Source organism: Pteropus vampyrus, unplaced genomic scaffold, assembly GCF_000151845.1.
Source record: "Pteropus vampyrus isolate Shadow unplaced genomic scaffold, Pvam_2.0 Scaffold44, whole genome shotgun sequence".
Classification (NCBI taxonomy): Eukaryota; Metazoa; Chordata; class Mammalia; order Chiroptera; family Pteropodidae; genus Pteropus; species Pteropus vampyrus.
The window spans coordinates 7,709,213-7,728,650 of record NW_011888825.1 but is presented as its reverse complement, the minus strand read 5'-3'; the positions used below and the strand labels follow the sequence as shown (position 1 = coordinate 7,728,650).

At 39.1% G+C, this 19,438-nt stretch overlaps 1 protein-coding gene and 1 pseudogene across 8 annotated transcripts in view; both read left to right on the top strand.

The window, feature by feature from the left end:
• Positions 1-19,438, top strand: part of PIGL (phosphatidylinositol glycan anchor biosynthesis class L) — an 83,894-nt gene that overhangs the window by 24,115 nt on the left and 40,341 nt on the right. The window lies entirely within an intron of this gene.
• LOC111738937 lies at positions 10,759-10,877 on the top strand (annotated as a pseudogene).

The following is a 19,438-nucleotide window of genomic DNA, read 5'->3' as shown; positions in this document are numbered from 1 at the left end:
TCTATCTCAATTCTCTGAGGAGTTGGAAAGGCTGAAAGGGTGGAGCCAAGAGATATGATCTAGGGAGTAGAGATCAGGTAAGAGTGGCTACGAAGGAAGGGGTGTTCTGAGTTTGCCAAAGCACTTAGTTTGCTTGTCTAGCCCCTGAACTATCTGGTTAGACAGTATAAGTCAAGGATTTATTTTAAAGAATGAGTCACTGCATCTCTCAAATATTCAACCTAGCTTATCTTCATAATCTTGCATTTTATTCATCAGTCATTACAAAATTACAGAACTGAATCCATGTCCTAACAGTCTTCCTCAGCACTAACCAGTACTTTTAAGATTATAATCATATATGTCAATTATACCTCAATAAAAATGAAAAGAAATAGAAATATATATATTTGACTGCATTTTTTAAATTAGTTTCAAGTATACAGTACATTGGTTAGACATTTATGTAGTTTATAAAATGATCCCCCTAATTGCTCCTTTTCTCCTCTGGTTACTAGCCAATATATTAATGCTAACTGCATTCCCTATGCCATGCTCCTCTTCCCCGTGACCAACTATCAACTACTAATTTGTACTTCTTTAACCCTTCACCCATTCTCACAGCCCCTCACAGTTCCCCCGTACGTTACCAAATTGTCCTCTATATTTGTGAGTCAGATTTTGATTAGTTTGTTCTTTTTGTTCCTTAGAATCCACATATAAGTGAAATCATATGGTATTTATCTTTCTCTATCTGACTTCTTTCACCTCAGCATAATAACCTCTAGGTCTATCCATGTCATTGGAAATAGTAGGATTTCATTTATTTTAATGGCTGAGTAATATTCCATTGTATATATGAGCCATGACCTCTTTATCCAGTGATCTGTTGATGGGCATTTAGGTTGCTTCCATATCTTGGCTACTGTAAATTGTGCTGCCATGAATATTGGGGTGCATAGATCCTTACGAATTATCGTTTGGGTTTTCTTTGGATAAATACCCAGAAGTACAGTTGCTGGGTCAAAAGGTATATCCATTTTTAATTTTTTGAGAAACCTCCATACTGTTTTTCCATAGCGGCTGTACCAACTTGCAATCCCACGAACAATGTATGAGGATTCCTTTTTCTCTGCATCCTCCCCAACACTTGTTCTTTGATTTATTGATTAGTCATTCTGATAGCTGTCAAGTGATATCTGATTGTGTTTTTAATTTGCATTTCTCTGATGATTAGTGACCGTGAGCATCTTTTCATATGTCTATTGGTGATCTATATTTCTTCTTTGGAGAAGTATCAGTTCAGGTCTGCCCATTTTTTAATTGGATTCTTTGGTTTTTGTTGTTGAGTTATATGAGTTCTTTATATATTTTGGATATTAACCTCTTATCAGATGTATCATTAGTGAATATCTTCTCCCAGTCAGTCAGTTGTCTTTTTGTTTTATTGATGATTTCCTTTGCTGTACAAAAACTTTTTATTTTGATGTAGTCCCATTTGTTTATTTTTTCTTTTGTTTCCCTTGTCTGGGGAGATATATCCGAAAAGAAATTACTGTTAGTAATATCAGACAGTTTACTGCCTGTGGTTTCTTCTAGAAGTTTTATGGTTTCGGGTCTTACATTTAAGTCTTTAATACATTTAAGTCTATTCTTGTATACAGTATATGAAGGTGATCCAGTTTCTTTTCTTTTTTTTTTTTTTCATGTATCTGTTCAATTTTCCCAGCACCATTTATTGAAGATATTGTCTTTACTTCATTGTATATTCTTACTTCCTTTGTAAGTGAGCGTATAGGCATGGATTTATTTCTGGGCTCTCTATTCTGTTCTATTGATCTATATATCTGTTTTTATGCCAGTACTATGCTGTTTTGACTGTAGCCTTCTAGTATAGTTTGATATCAGGTAGTGTGATACTTCCAACTTTGTTCTTTCTCAAGATTGCCGTGGCTATTCGGGGTCTTTTATGGTTCCATATAAATTTTAGGATTATTCGTTCTAGCTCTCTGTTATTTGTATCTTCAGTTTCTTTTTTCAATGACATAATTTTCTGAGTCTTTTACCTGCTTAGTTAATTTGATTCCCAGGTATTTTATAGTTTTTGATGCAATTGTAATTGGGATTATTTTCTTAATTTTCTGAAAGTTCATCATTGGTGTATAAAAATGCCACTGACTTCTGAATACTTATTTTGTAAGCTACTGAATTCATTGATCAGTTCTAACAGTTTTTTGGTGGAATCTTTAGGGTTCTCTATACATAGCATGTCCTGGGCAGATAATGAGAGTTTTACTTCTTCCTTTCCAATTCAGATACATTTTGTTCTCTTTCTTGTCTTATTGCTGTGGCTAAGACTTCCAATACAATGTTGAAGAGGAGTGGTGAAAGTGGGCACCCTTGTCTTGTTCCCGATCTTAAGGAAAAACGCTTTTAGCCTTTCTCCATTGAGTATGATGTTAGCTGTGGGTTTGTCATATATGGCCTTTGTCATGTTGAGGTATGTTCCCTCTATTCTCACTTTGCTGAGAGTTTTTATCATAAATGGATGCTGGGTTTTGTTGAAACCTTTTTCTGCATTTATTGATATGATCATATGGTTGTTATCTTTTGATTTGTTAATGTGGTGTATCACATTAATTGATTTGCGGATATTATACCAACCTTGCATCCCGGGAATAAATCCAACTTGATCATGGTGTATGATTTTTCCCCCCCTCTTTAAATCCGCCGCCAACCCCCACTTCCACCCCTGACCCATGGATGTTGCCATTTCCCCTTAAGGACTAGATCTCTGAAGGCAAGGAGTCTCCTCCCACATGCTTACAGCATGCACCCAGGACCTGGCACACCCGTGATATGGTCTGTGACTCCACCTGGGGCAGGAACCCAGGACCTTCTGCGTGCAAAGCAGACATGCTAACCACTACACTATGGAGCCGCCCCCATGATATTTTTAATGTTTTACTGAATTCGGTTTGCTAATATTTTGTTGAGGATTTTTGTATCAATGTTCATTAAAGATATTGGCCTATAGTTTTCTCTTTTTTGTAATGTCTTTGGTTTTGGAATCAGGGTAATGGTGGCCTGATAGAAGGAGTTAGGGAGCCTTCCCTCTTCTTGAATTTTTTGGAATAGTTTGAGAAGAATAGGTGTTAATTCTTTTTTGAATGTTTGGTAAAATTCGCCTATAAAGCCATCTGGTCCAGGGCTCTTGTTTTTGGGGAGGTGTTTGATTACCAATTCTATCTCATTGGTGGTAATCGGTTGGTTCAGATTTTCTGTTTCGTCTTGACTCGGTCTTGGGAGATTGTAAGTTTCTAGGAATGTGTCCATTTCTTCCAGATTGTCTAATTTGTTGGCATATAAGTGCTTGTAGTATTTTCTTATGATCCTTTGTATTACTGTGGAGTTCGTAGTTATTTCTCCTCTTTCATTTCTGATTTTATTTATTTGAGTCCTCTCTTTTTTCCTTGATGAGTCTGTCAGTTTTGTTTATCCTTTCAAAGAACCAGCTCTTGGTTTCATTAATCTTTTGTATTGTTTTTCTGGACTCTATTTCTTTTATTTCTGCTCTGATCTTTATTATTTCCTTCCTTCTCTTCATTTTGGGCTTTGTTTGCTGTTCCCCCCACCTCCCAGTTTTTTTAAGTGTAAGGTTAGATTGCTTATTTCTCATTTCTTGAGGTAGGCCTGTGTTGCTATGAATTTCCCTTTTAGGACTGCTTTTGCAGTGTCCCATAGATTTTGAGTCTGTTTTCACTTTCATTTGTCTCGGTATCTTTTGATTTCTTCCTTGATCTCATTGATAACCCATTCATTGTTTAGTAGCATGTTATTTAGCTTTCATATGTTTGTGTATTTTCCAGTTTTTTCTTGTAGTTGATTTCTAGTTTCAGACCGTTGTGATCAGAGAAGATGGTTGATATGATTTCAGTCTTCTTCAATTTATTGAGACTTGTTTTGTGTCCTAACATTTGGTCTATCCTGGAAAGTGTTCCATGTGCACTTGAGAAGAATGTATATTTTGCTGCCTTGGGGTAAAATGCTCTGAAAATATCTATCAAATCCATCTGGTCTAGTGTGTCTTTTTCTTTGCCTGGATTTTTTTTCCTTTGTTTTCATTGGGTTTTTAAAGTCTCCTACTATGAGTGTATTACTATTGATCTCTCCTTTTTTGTCATTCAATAATTGCTTTATGTATGTAGTTGCTCCTATGTTGGGTGTGTATATGTTTACTAGGGTTATGTCCTCTTGATTTATCAATCCCTTTATCATTATATAATGCCTCTTTTGGTCTCTTATTATAGCCTTTGTTTTATAAACTCTTTTTTATCTGACGTAAGTATCGCTACCTTGGCTTTTTTTTTTTCATTTCCATTTGCATGAAATCTTTTTCCATTCCTTTATTCTCAGTCTGTGAATGTCATTTGATCTGAAGTGGATCTCTTGTAGATAGCATATGCATGGGTCTTGTTTTCTTATCCATTTGCCCTGTGTCTTTCGATTGGAGCATCTGATAGGTATGTAGTTACTGCCATTTTATTATTCATATTTGCTATTTCTATTTCCTTTTTTACCCCTTCTCTTTTTACTAGAAATATGTTTTTAAAAAAAAGATTATGATCAAATGCCAGCTTTGCTATCACTCTCCATCTTCCCACTGCAACATGTTAAATCTCTACTCTAGTTTCATCATCCTGCTCATGTTCTTATTTTGCAAGTAGTTTCTTGGACTGATCCTCTGATCTTACAATAAGTTTCAAATTATTAGGTAGAACCTGTGATGAATTTATGGCATGTTTTTTGTTAGATGATTATCAGTCACCTACCTACAAACATGCTAGATTACCCATGGAAATTAAATAGTTATAACATCTCCTTTGGCCTCATGTCCAGTGTCAACTGTTATTTCTCAACCTTTTTGTAATTGCGATATGTTATGCATGATCGCTCAATATAACAATGTACCTTTTTCTTGAATAGATCCTAAAGATGTCATAGAATATATATTAAATTCTTTTTTTAAATAAAGTGTATTAAAATTAATTTGATTATAAGCCATCTTAGAGAATTTCATGATGTCTTCTGGAGCTAGACTCAAATAGAATTGGGAATTTCCCAGGGGTTATACGATCTGGCCCCAACACCACTTCTGTCTAACAAGGTGACAGCCAGCAGACAAATCTGTGCTCTTATCCTTCTTCTCTTAATAAAATAAGGGTGTTGAGTTAGATTATCCCTAAGGTCTTTTTTCACAACTAACATTTTATGATTCAATAAACAGAATAATTGCCCTGCAAAAAGATATATACCCTAAAGAGGGTTACAAGTGGCCCAGTTAAATTTCAATTTTAGATAAACAATAATTTTGTAATGTAAGGCTATCCCAAGTATCACATATTAAAAAAATTATTGTTTATCTGAAATTCAAATGTTAGCTGGCATCTGGTATTGGTATCCCTAACCCCAAAGGCCATTCCCTTTCATCTCATTTGTGTAAGTCGATTACACTACTCCCCTACTGTAAGCCTGCTTGTCTCCCATCTTTTATCCTTAGCCTGAAACAGGTAGTGAATGTCAAATTGCTGCTTATTCCATTGCCTTACTTATGAAATAAATTCTCAGAATTCAGAGAGAATAGTTTAGAAATTAGAGAGGATGGGAAATAACAATCTATTTCCTAGAACTAGCTGCCAGGACTGCCAGGACTGCCAGGACTGCACCTGGACATGTTATTTATAGCCTCGTTATTGACATTTCATGAATAATCCCAACCTATGCCTCATATTTCTTATGCTCATAGCATGGTTTAGTGAGAATTTTCATTTACCTCTATTTATTCTTATTTTATTGTTTTGGGTTCTTGCCATTTGTTTGTTCAAGATTCTCTTATTCTTCAAACAAATAAGCAAAAAAAACTCCACTTAACTTTCTCAGCCCATTTACTACCCTACTTCTCTCTCTTCTTTTATAATCTTGTATTATTTATACTTACCATCTACACATCTTTATCTCTTATTCATTCCCCAATGCAGTCAAATCCAGCTCACCATCTTTCCTCTTCCTTTTACCATTGAAATTCCTCTTCCTTGGGGTCACTGCTAACTTCTAATTATGAAATCAATGGGATACTTTTCAATCCCAATCTTACTGGCCCTCTCAACAGCTCTAGTGAATGTTGACCACTCAGCCCCCACCTCTGGAAACTACTTTTGGTGTCCTTAACAGTACTCAGCCCTAACTGTCCTCCTACCTCCTTACTTCCTTGGCTACTTTGTTTCAGTCCTCCTCAGCCACCCTAGTTCAACTGCCTGGTTCTTAAATGCCATAGGTTTTATTTCAAGTCTGTTTCACATTTTCTGCACTCTCCGCAATCCTATGTTCTCAGTGTTTGATGCATGTACCACACTTGTGAGTGAGGCCATTTATAAAACACCAGTGCCCAATTGAGCCAGGATCATGTGGAAGTTGGGATGAAACAGGGACTTGAGAGCCCATGAGAGGCGCCTGGGTTTCAGTTTGTTTTTTTATTTTGAAATTTGTTTATTCATTTAGTCTTCATTTAACACTCATATTTTGAGCATATACTATATCTCAAATACTAGTTCCTAGAAAATGAAAAATCAAGTTCTTGCCCTCAGAGAGCTTACAGTTCAGTAGAGAAGACCAGCAAACCAATGGATGATGTAAGGGCAACACAAAAGGCTGTTGCAAAGGCCAACCCTCAGAGGGTGTCAGGGACTCCAGCACAGGGGTCAGGAAAATGCCATAGATAGGTTATCTATGATCTGAGTCTTGAAGGACAAGTAGGAATTAGCCATATGCATTCCACACGGAGTGTGTGCTTCCAGATAGCTGGAGTACAACATGCCTGAGGGAATGTGATAGATGATATCAGCGTGAACTGGCTAGGCAGATGCAGATCACAAAGACTGTGTGTTAGGTTAAGATTAAGGTATTCCAACAATTTCTTAAAAACATAAGGAGCTTTAAAATATATTAAACTAGGAGATGACTGAATCCAATTTGCATTTTAGAAAGCTCTCTCTGACAACATCATAGAGAGCAGCGTAGGAGGATGGGTTCCAAACTTGGAGCAATGGGACTAGTTAGCATGGGTAAGTGAGAAATATAGCCGACCCTTGTACATATGGGTTTGAACTTCACAGGTCCACTTTTACACAGATTTTTTTCAATAAATATACAGTCGGCCCTTGTATTCACTGGTTTTGCATCTACAGCTTCAACCATCTGCAGATGGAAGACAGTATTTTCAGTCTGCAGTTGGGAATCCACAGATACAGCAGGCCGACTTAGTACATTACTCTATACCATTTTATAAATGGGACTTGAGCATCCACAAATTTTGGTATCTGCAAGGGTCCTGGAACCAATCCCCCATGGATACTGAGGATTGTGGACTTCAGTTGGAAAACATTGCTGCAGAACAGTAGTTCATTTTTAACTCATTTTAAGAAGCTAAATTTTTATACATTTTAGATGCTAATTCTAGAAGCATTCCATCTTGCCTAAGAAAAGTTTAAGTATTTTTAATTACTCTGAAAGAATATTAACTGCTTATATGTTTCAGAGACTGGGTACCAGAGCTTGTTAATAAATGAATGCCATTCCATCCCTGAGAACATGCATATTGCTATCCACAAAGGCATACAGAGCATTCAAAATAACTAAGACATTCTACTGGTCAGCACTGCAAGTGTATCTTCGTTTATATTTTCATATAACTGCACTAAATAGCATCAGCCCAATTGGGAAGAATCTTGAAGTGATTCGAATTCTTTCTTGAGTATTTTCTTTATAAATCCCTAGTCTGGTAGATATTTTCTGCTGCAATATTTAATGCCTTGTTCTTTGCCTGTGTCTAAGAAATATTAATTCTAGAAGGATTTGAATACTAATATTAACAAATTTTTGTTAAGATTGGCCACAAGAGAAGGAAGATGTAAAAGGGGATCTATGACAGACTTTTCAGTGAGAGAGAAATAAGGTCTAGGTCTAGTGAAGAAGAAAGAACTGGCACTTGGGAACGATGGTGGTGGTACCCATTGTTACATCTTCTGTGTGATAAGAAGTGAGCAAGCCACAGGTGAACTACACAGCAATGAAAACCTTCAGATATTCATCCTCAGAAATTCTGATATTGCCCAAAGAATGAAAAGAGGGAAGGACTGGTATCCATAGGGGCATTGCTAAGATGGGGTTGATCAGTGGACAAGACTGTAACTCACCATAGTGATAGACTGCCCTGATCTGGACACCATTGCTTTTTAAGAAAATTTGCCCTTCAGAAGCCATCTGACCATTAGTAGATAGGGTCTTCCTTGGAAACGTCACATACCCCAAATTTCCCTCAGACTTGCCTGCCCATAGTCTACTGAAAGGCCCCCTTGTTTTGGATAGGGGGAGTGGCTGATGGCCCCTTAACTTAGACATCTCCATGGCCCCAATAACCAGGCTCTCACAGAGTGCAGGGAAGAGATAGAAAGGATCCACATTGCTGTTATTTACAACTTTCAAAAAGCCCAAGTTTTAGAAGAGAGATGGCACAATGGAATGCTGAATTATCTCCATCTTTTCATTCTCACCATCTCAATTCAGACCCTCATCATCTCCTATCTAGACTTCTGTACAGAATTTTCCTCTCATGTGGCCTGCCCCAAAGTATGCCCTCCTAAATCATAGACTGAGTCCTCAAAAACCTTTAAAAGCTCCCTGTCGTGCCTGCCTTTTGGTACAACAGGGGGCCTTTGGCTGAGTATTCAAGGCCCATCATAGTCTGGCTCTATTCTCCTTCACATTTTGTGATCTAATCACATAGGACTGTCTGCTGTTGACTGACCACTTCTTTATAAAGTCTCATACGCCATTGCTCATTTCATTCTTCAGCACTGAATTACCTTCAATCAAGAATCAGCTAACATTTATTGGACACTTTCCACATGCCAAGCTCTGTTCCAAGTGTTTTTCAAATGTTATCTCAATTAACCCTCACAGCAACCTGAGGAAATGGGAACACTTAACCCAGTTAAAACTAATAGCTAGCTATCTGCTCTCTACTTGATATACTCCTTTTCTACTAATTGCCCTGTACTTTTTTACTCTTATCTCTTTTTGTCCTGATTCTGTTATTTTGCCTTTCTCGGGTAACTGCTCTCTACCAACTCTGAATTTCTTTTCCTCGATCTTCAATTATCCTCAAGGTTGTAAAAAACCTTTCCCCAGATCACTATTCTTTTGGGTTTCCATTATCTCTCTTATTTCTTTATCACTCTCAAACTTCTCAAAAGCACTTATTGGTGCTGATTTCTCACCACTCACTGACCTCTGTCCTTGCAGTTTAGCTTGTGCCTACCCCTCTTAACTAACACTGCTTTCAGAGGCCACTAATGATTTTTCAAGGGGTAAAATCCAATGACCTTTTCTTAGGACTCATCTTTCTCAGCCTCTTAGAAGCATTGGTTCTATTGACTGCTTCGTTCTGCATTTACCTCTCTCCCAGCTTCCATTTTACTACTGTCTTGTTGTATTCAAATCTGTCCTTTCTCTCATGTCTTCACTTAAGAGTTTTCCGAGCTAGGGTTCTTGCACTCTTGAGGCAATCCCCAGGTAGTTTCTCCATGGTTATAACTTCTTTGTGATAATTTTTTAATGTGTTGTTTTCATTTCAGTGATCTTAAAACAAGTCTAAAAAGTAAGCACCATTCAGATGAGCTCTTTGTAACAGGATACCACCAATTTCAGTGCCTAGTCTGTCACTTTGGATTGTTATACCAAGCAATTGTTAAAAAAAAGTGACAGCATTTGGCTTTAAAGGAATGTTCCTAAAACTGGAGTCGTCTTTGATGTTATTTTCTTTCTTGTTCATACCATCCAATTAACGGCTAACTCTGGCAAATTCTTCTTTAGTAATATCTTTAGCTCTTTGCTCTTTTCCAGTCCCATGGCCACTTCCTTTGGACTGGACTATTGTAGTTGACTAGCCATCAATTTATTATATGTAGTTGACTACTCCCCCAATTTATTCCTCAGACTATTTCCAGTTTAATTTCCTAAAGCATATCTGATCTGGCCACTCCTATTAAAACCCCTCCATAACTCTTTTCTGTAAACCAGTCTTCTATAAGGTGACAGGTACCCTCTGCCCCAGCTAAACTGAACTTCCTGTTCTCAAATCACAGCTGTGCATTCACCCTTGCACACCGTAGCTCAGGCTGTTTTCCGATTTCTAGAATTTTGGACTCCCTATAGGCCGTTGGGAGGCCTATTGATCCTAATCCAGCTCAGATGCCTCTGCTTTCATAAAAAGATTTTTGATCCATACCATAGAACCTTTGGTATTTTCTTTCTTTGGTATTTTCTTTCTCTGAACCCCAGAGCAACTTATTTGACTTTTCTTATAGTACTTTTTTGTCTTAAATTTTGTTACTTGAATAACAAAATACTTGTCCGATTGTTCTGCCCATTTGCATTCCTTATATCATATCACACCATGCCCTGCAGTTTGATGGAACCTAAATATTAAAGTACCATTTTTACCTTAAACCTTTCCCTGAGTTCCCTAGTCGCCTTCTTCAGGACTCCAGTGGGTGCTTATTGTTAGTAAGGCTCTGGATGGCCCAGAGAGATACAAGGCTCCAACTCTAGCCTTCTGTCTTGTCTTGTTTCTTGGCATATGATGGTACTTCAGGTGCTTGCCAAAATCAGAGATGAACCCCCTCTCTGAAGTAACCCTAATTTTGGTTCTTAAAAAAAAATTCCTACGGCCATGCCACCCTGAACAAGCCCAATCCTGTCTGATCTCAGAAGCTAAGCAGGGTCGGGCCTGGTTAGTACTTGGATGGGAGACCACCTAGGAAGACCAAGTGCTGGAGGCGTAAAAAATAAAAAAAATAAGGGATTGTAACTGACAAGGTCCTTGCAATCTGTGAGGTCAACCAAGGGTTGCCTCGCCTAAAACATAAAAAAATAATTCAATGAAGCAGGAATTTTCAAGCACCAGAAGACTTAGAGACGAGTCAAAAAGTTATGCTACTGCCTTCCGCTTGGGAGATTCCTTCTCTCTCTTCACGTATCTAAGAATACTTGCCAACCCATTCTCGCCACCAGTTTCTTTGTCAAAAGTGAGGTAAGCAGGGAGAAAGAGTTTGGAGACAGGTATCTGCCTCTTAAACCACTTTTTCGAGGCCACTAGGGGCAAGCAGAACCCCATGACCTCCCTGAAGTGGATTCAGTGAACAAGTTCTTTTCTGTTTTTCAGTAGCCACATAAGACAGCAAATTGGCAATTTTTGGAAAGAGATTTCTCATGTGAACTTTACAAACTCTAGACTATTTGTTGTGATTATGTGAAATGCATCTTTCCGAGAAAGGTAAGCACCAGCGGTAGTGTAACTGATTTGAGTATAATACCTAACAGCCATGATTTGCAAATGCCTTTATGTCCTAAGAACTTGTTCACTGAAAAATAATCCATTTTGTGGTTATTATGGTTAATGTTGGGGGCTTTAAGCCTTATGTGGACAAGAGTCTCTTGGGACATTTGGTCTTTGTCTGAACTCCTAAACTGCTTGAGAATAGGGCCCTTAATCCAGGCATGTGCTTATACAGATTGCTTTTTATATATGTACCTCTTTTTTCAATCCTCTTATTTTTTCTGTCTTTTCCTTTCTCCTATACTCATTGTTCCCCCTATATTTCTTTTCCTGTTTATCTTAGGCTAGCCATCAATGATTCTGATATACTCCTAGAAGTTGTCTGGCCCTGCTTTAGAATGTCACATCTCCAACTTTCCTTCAGCTTAGATCTAATTCCTTTGCACTCTTATGGTTTCTACTGCACTTCAGCCATGCCCCTCAAAACCATGAGACCTCCCACACTGGCCCATTGGGTGGCAGTATTAGCAGTCTGAGGCCCCCAGGGACTGCACAGGCCCCAGGTAATCTTCCATGCTCTTGGGCTGACCTCAGTGTTCACTGAACTCAAATAACCTTTGCCTGCCTCAGATGACAAAGAAAGTAATCAAGTTTAGAAATGTGCTGGAGGTTGGTGGGGGAGGGGTGAGCTGAACCTTCCAGCTGGGTTGTACAAGCCACAAGACCAAATAAGGGTGTGTGAGCAGCCTCTGTCTGTATTAAAGTTCAGAGTGCAGTGTGCAAAAGTGGAACTCGGGTTTTCAGAGAGATAAGCCTTACCCAACCTGGTGGGTGGCATTCCAGCAGCAAGGTGTATACCCCACCTCTGCCTGCAGGGTTAAGGCTGGAGAAGGGAAGACCTGGGCCCATGAGTTTTCTCAGAGTGGGGAGGAGAGGGAAGGGGACTTTCCTTGCCAGGGCCCTGTGACTGAAGGAACTGATAACCTACAGGAAATTTTCACAGAGCATTTCCATGACTCTCCTGACATGATTCTAAAGGCTGCTGGCCAGGGTGAGTCATTAGAATGTGTCAAAAAGGGTAGCATTTGAGGATATTCAGCCAGTAGGAAAACAAACATTATTTTTATGAACCCTCACAGGCTGAGAAGCCCAGCTTGTTTACTGAACAAGAAGGTCTAGGGCCGGACTAAGTTTGGGGTGCTTTTCAGCAGTGTTAACACTAGTTGCTAAATACACTCAGGCAAGGGGCTGTGAGGATTACAGTTATCAGATCAAAAGATTGGCAAGAGTTGGCTTTCTCTGTTGTATTTGATAGCTCCCAAAATAAACATCTATTCTCCTCAGAGGTCTTCAGAGCCAAACACAGTGTCATTGTCTCCTTAAGATGCTTCAACAACCATTCATTGATGGCAGTGCCAAGAGTAAGCCATGCCGATAGGCCAGCCTAGCATTCCTTTCTTCCTGCAGCAAATTCCTTCTCCTTTTCCCTGCAAATTCCTTCTCATCCTGCAGCAAAGCAAACCTCACCTCTACTAGACCTGAAGCTTCCTGAAGGAAGGGACTGTGATTTGTATTCATGTTTATATCCCTAAACCGTAGCCCCGAGCTTGAGGCCTTATGTGTGCTTAGTCCAGATGGGTTAAATGTGCTATGATCCATTTTCTCAGAGGCCAGCCCTGGGTTGTGGTGGCTGTGTACCACTCCAGATCCTTCCTTCTAGCTGTGGCTGCACAGTGGGTCAGGCTGGTACCATCTGACAGCTGGTCACCTCAGGCCCACTCCGCACCCCTTGCTTTCTGCCCTAAGATTTCTCTGCCACTGCTCAGAGTCTCAGTGCCCAAGCATGTTCAACCCTAAAGTATTAGAGAGTTAACACCCTATGGAGATAAATACTCCCCTCTTCCTCCTTCTGGACGGATTGTCAGTTCTAAGATGCTTTCATACAACTTTTTAGACAGCCCCATGGGATCATGCACCCAGTCAATAAAGCATCTTGTATGGGCTATCTATCCTGTCACTCACTCCTACTCCCAGGGGTCACACTCCCCAATAAAGTACTTATGGTTAAGCCTTCATCCTAGGTTCTGCTTTCTAGAGAACCTAAGCTAGGATATCTGGAGCCTTGAACATATTCAGATCCCTTTATTTAGAAATTCTCTCACAAACTTGTTTTCAAAATTCAATTCCTGTAAATACATTTTATTCCTATTTCATATGTCTCATTCTTTTAGAATGAGAAGTCAGAAGCAAAATTAAAGTTTAATAACTTGAAGGGGAATTTTTTTCCTGTTTTGCATTAACATTCCTTACCTTACCTTGAGTATATCTACACTTTCTTTACTTTTGCTTTGAACATATGTCAAAACTCTATTATCTTTAGCATTTTTCATAAGCCACAATTCAGGAAGTTAGAGAAATAGCTCCCTGGTGGCAGAACAACAGAACTGCAGATTTCTTTCCCCTATAATTGTAGTGAAAGTGGTATCTCTGCCTGAGCTGACTTTGATTTGTAGGCTCCTCTTAATTATTTCCTTAGAGTAAACTTCTAGAAAGATAAGATCAAAGAGCACAAATGATCACATATAGCCAAATTTCCCTCTCATTGAGATGTAGAAATTTAAACTCACACCAACAGTGTAGAACAGCACCTTTCCCTGCGCCCTTTTCTACACAGACATCCTACTTTAATTTTGCATTTCTTTCTTTCTGAAAATTAGAAGAATATATGTTGGCAGCTTATATTTATTGCTTTGTAAAATACTTGTTTTCCTTAAACAATCTTTAACATACCTTTTAATGTTTTAAACAGTTCTCAGACTTCCTCTGTGAAGGACCTTGGAAGTTCTCCCTTTATTCCCAGTTCTCTATTGCTGGCTTCTTATCAGGAAACACCACCTAACTGACTTGAGATACAGAGTGGAGGAGTGGAAAGACCTCAGGTCTCTAAAGTAGAAAGTCTAAGTACAAGGTGTGACTTTCCAGATATTTCAGAGTTTTAGTTTTATCATTTTTTTAATAATTTTTTTATTTTTGAATTAGAGTTGGCATATAATATTACTTTCAGTTGTACAACATAGTGATTAAACATCTATAAAACTCACAGTAATAACCCCAATAAATCTAGTATTCATGATACTATACATAGTTATATAATTTTATTGACTATATTTATTATGCTATATTTTATATCTCCATTACTATTTTGCAACTAATAATTTGTATTTCTTAATCCCTTTCCCCTTTTTCACCCACCTCCCCTAGTTCTCCTCCCATCTGGTAACTCTCAAAAATGTTCTCTGTATCTATGAGTTTGTTTCTGTTTTATTTATTTTGTTTTTTAGATTCCACATGTAAGTGAAATCATATGGCATTGGTCTTTCTCTGACTTAACTTCATTCAGTACATTACCCCCTAGATCCATCCATGTTGTTGCAGATGTAAAGATTTCATTCTTTTATTTATTTATTTATTTATTTTATTTGTATGGCTGAATAATATTCTATAGTATATAGGTACCATCTCTTCTTTAACCATTCATCCATTGGTGGACACCCAGGTTGCCTCCATATCTTGGCTACTGTAAATAATGCTGCGATGAACATATGGATGCACATTTCCATATTCCATTTTCAAAGTAGTGTTCTGAGTTTCTTCAGATAAACACCCAGAAGTGGGATTATGGGGTCCTTCTTTGTCTCTCGTTATAGCCTTTGTTTTAAAGCCTATTTTATCTGGTATAAGTATTGCTACCCCAGATTTTTTTTTTTTCCACAAAATATCTTTTTCCATCCCTTTACTTTCAGTCTCTATGTTTCTTTTAATCTGAAGTGAGTCTGTTGGTAGACAGCATATATAAGGGTCTTGTTTTCTTATCTATTCAGCCACCCTATCTTTTGATTGGAGCATTTAATCCTTTTTTATTTGAAGTACTTGTTGATAGATATGTAGTTGTTGCCATTTTATTAGTCATATTTTTGATACACATTTTTTTCTTCTTCTTTAAAGGAGCCCCTCCAACATTTTTTGTAATACCAGTTTGGTGGTGATGAACTCCTTTAGCCTTTTCTTGTCTGGGAAGCTCTTTATCTGTCCTTTGATTCTAAATGATAGCTTTGCTGGGTAGAGTAATCTTGGTTGTAGGTCTTTGCTTTTCATCACTCTGAATATTCTGTGCCAATCCCTTCTGGCCTGCAAAGTTCCTGTTGAGAAATCGGCTGACAGTCTTATGGGAGTTCCCTTGTATGTAACTAATTGCTTTTCTCTTGCTGCTTTTAAGATTTTCTCTCTGTCTTTAACCTTTGGCATTTTAATTATGACATGTTGGCGTGGGCCTCTTTGGTTTCATCTTGTTGGGACTCTCTGAGGTTCCTGGGGTGGTATGTATATTTCATTCTCCAGGTTAGAGAAGTTTTCCATTATTATTTCTTTAAATATGTTTTTAATTTCTTGCTCTCTCTCTTCTCCTTCTAGTACCACTATGATGCAACTGTTGTGGCATTTGATGTTGTCCCAGAGGTCCCTTAAACCATCCTCATTTTTTTTTAATTTTTTTTTCTTGTTGCTATTCTGATTGGGTGTTCTCTGCTACCCCATCCTCTAAATTGCTTACACCTCTTCATCCAATCTGTTAATTCTCTCTAATGTACTCTTAATCTCAGATATTCTATTTTTCATTTCTGACTGGTTCCATTTTGTGTTTTCTGTTTCCATTTTTATGTTTTCTATCTCTTTGTTAAAGTTCTGAGTTCATCAACTCTTCCGCTAAGTTCACTGAGTATCCTTATACCTAGTGTTTTAAACTCTGAATCTGGTAGATTGCTTGTCTACATTTCGTTTAGTTCTTTTTCTGGAGCTTTGTTCTGATCTTTCATGTGAGACATGATTCTTTGTCTCCCCACTTTGGCTGCCTCCCTGTGTTTGTTTCAATGTATTAGGTAAGGATCCTAAATTTCCCAGTCTTAGTAGACTGGCTTTATGTAGTAGGTGTCCTGTGGGGACCAGTGGCACAGTCTTTCTGGTCACCTGAGCCAAGTGCTCCAGGTGTATCCCTTGTGTGGGTTGTATGTGCCCTTCTGTTGTAGTTGAGCCTTGGTTACTGTTTGCATGTCGAGGGGAGGGATTGACTCTTGGGCTGATTGGTTATAAGGACTGGCTGCTGAGGCACTGACCCTATGGAGCAGAATTCACTTTAGCAGGCCTCTGGTGCCTGCCCACTCTGCCCTTTGGATATATCCTCCTCAGATGCTGCCCTGGGTAGTGCTTTGGCTCTGGCACTGGTTGAAGTAGGCCACTGGGTGTGCCGGCCCAAGGACCTCCTGGGAGGGGCCCAGCTGCAGACCAAGTTCAGCTGCAGCTTGTGCACTTGTGGAGCCACCTGGTAAGAGTCACCAAACACTCCACTGATGTCTGCCACCTGTGCTGGGCTTATAGGTGCCTCGAGTAGCCAAGCCAGGAACTGAGGTTGACCTCTGCTAGTGCCGGGCTTGGGGCTGCTCAGCAAGACATATAGTGCACACCGAGGCCAGACGCTGCTTCTTTGGGTTTTGTGAACCTTTGAGAGATTTTAAGGAATTCTGCAGTGTGAGCCAAGACAGGCCATTTGTCTGGAATAAACCACTGGAGGTAGCCTGAGTGGGCCCACAAGCTGGGAGAGGTAGAGTCTCAAGGAATCACCTGGACAGAGCGACCTGTGTCTGCACACTGGGAAACGGGAGGGCTCAACAATGGAAATCGCCAGTACTTCTGTTTCAGAGAAAGCCACCCTTCAGCTCTCACCCTGAAGCCAGACAATTCAGTTCCTCCCATATGTTCCTGGCACTCCAGCACTGGAGCTCAAAGTGGGTGAATCAGTCACGGAATAAGTTTGTGTGTGGGCCCCTTAAGAGGAATGTCTGCAACTCCAGCCACCCTCACTCAGCCACAATCTCTGCTGGTTTTCACAGCCAGAGGGTGTGGGAACTTCCCTCCCTGCCACTGGAACCCTGGGCTGGGGAGCCCAGTATGGAGCCAGGACCCCTCGCTCCTCTGGGGAATAGCGGGGGTTCTGCAGCCAAGGTAACCCTCTCGATTCTTGACCACCATACACAGTTGTGGGACTAGACCATTTTGCATCTCCGTCCCTCCTGCCAGTCTCCAGATGACCTCTCATGTATGTCTCCAGTTGTAGGACTTCTGTTCAGCCAGAACTCAGGCAACTCCCAGTAATGGTTGTTCATTGTAATTTTGGTATTGTTGTGAGAGGAGGTCTGCTATCTTGACCAGACCGAGTTTTATCATTTCTGAGCTGATAGGACTCTAGAGACTAGAATTCTTCTGAAAGAAGAGAGGCATGTCAAGTCAGGGCCATACAACTACTGCCTGCTGCAATCCCTGGTTTTCTTGGTCCTTAATTCTTCAGAGTTGTCTTCTTTGCTACTGGGGCAAAACCTAGCCAGCAACTTGGTTTTAGCTCACTATAGCCATCTGTTTCAACCAGAAAGTGTTGCTCAGCTTTGTATCTTAGCAAACTTAGCCAGGTGCATCAGCATCTCAGAGATTTCCATACTCTTTCATTAAAATTGTAGTAAAAACCATGAAGGACCTTGCTAATAATTAAAGGAAGTTTCTAGGAACTCTTAGCTCAATAACTTTATTACCATTCCCTGTAGGCCTATACAGGTCTGGATCTGAGGAAACAACAAGCAGCAAAGGAGCTGCTTAGCTATTGCTGAAGCAAGTTTATTGCATGGTTCACATTTACATCAGATAGGGAGGGTAATTCCCAGCCTTCTTTAAATCTAAAAGCTTAACTACTCTTTGAGGCTTGATTTCTACTTTCATATTGGCTTTGAATTACATACATATGGTTTCGAAGGAGAAGAGTTCGTTAATAAGATGAAATTGGAGTCTTGACAATATATGTATTCTGTTATATTCCCAGTCAGCTGGCCCCCTTGGTGCCTACATAATGCCCTGTATAACTCAGTCATTCTCTTCTAACCAGGCTTTTCCAGCTGTAAAAGGAAATAAATGAAGTGGACATTTGGGGGAACTCACAGGTTATGGAAATAGGTATAAAAGCACCTGAGCTTTTTAGGAAGATTGGGGCTCTTGATATGAGTTATATTTATTAGTCTTTCCTTTCAGCCTATAAAATACACAATTCTCTCTCTCCATTTTTTTTTTTTAAGTTTTAAAACTTTTTATTTGCATATTTAAAAAATTGTGCATCCCAATAATTAAAATCATTTGAACAAAAAAAAAAAATGGCACTCTAAGCTGCATTTTACAGCCTGCAGTAACCTTGGACCAGTGTCGTTTTTACTCTTGATTTCACTGTCATCCCACCTAGCTTCTGCTTTCACTAACATGCAAGTTCTTTTCCTCCCCTGCCAGCCAGACAGCCTTGTTGTCACTAGTTCTTTGATGTGAAAGGGGCAGCACAGTCATTTAAACTTGACCCAACCTCTTTGCATCTTACAAAGTTAAACAGCTAAAAGAAGTGAAAGGCAATGCTTATGGAATATACAGTGCATATTGGTGGTACATGCCTCATTACGATTCACCTTCCTGCTTCTCCTGTTCAATTGTTTTGTTTTGTTTTTTTTGAAGGCAGTGAATTTTTCTCTTTCATTTCTTCTCTTCAGTTTTGACTTATCAGATTTCTCAATCTCAGCCATATCAAGTTTGTCAGACATGATTGCAAAAGAAGCAGAGAGGAACACGAACAAATAAGTCTGATCTGCTAAGTGGCAGTCACGGAGCACCTCTCTCCTTTTTAAAAACATCCCCTTAATGCTGTACTTCTTGTGAATTAATGCACTTTCCATCTACTCTTCATGACAGAGTTCTTAAGAGAGAGATCTATACATGTTCCCTTCACTTCACTTTTGACTCAGAAATTACATTTCTTTCATTTTATCCCAAGGACATATTGAGAGGTGCATACAAAGAGTTATGTATAAGAATGCTTATTACAACCTTATTACAATAATAAAAATTGGAAACAACCTAAATAATCAACAAAATGGAGACTAAAAATTTATGGCATATATAAATCAAGATTTTTGTAGTGCAACAAATGAC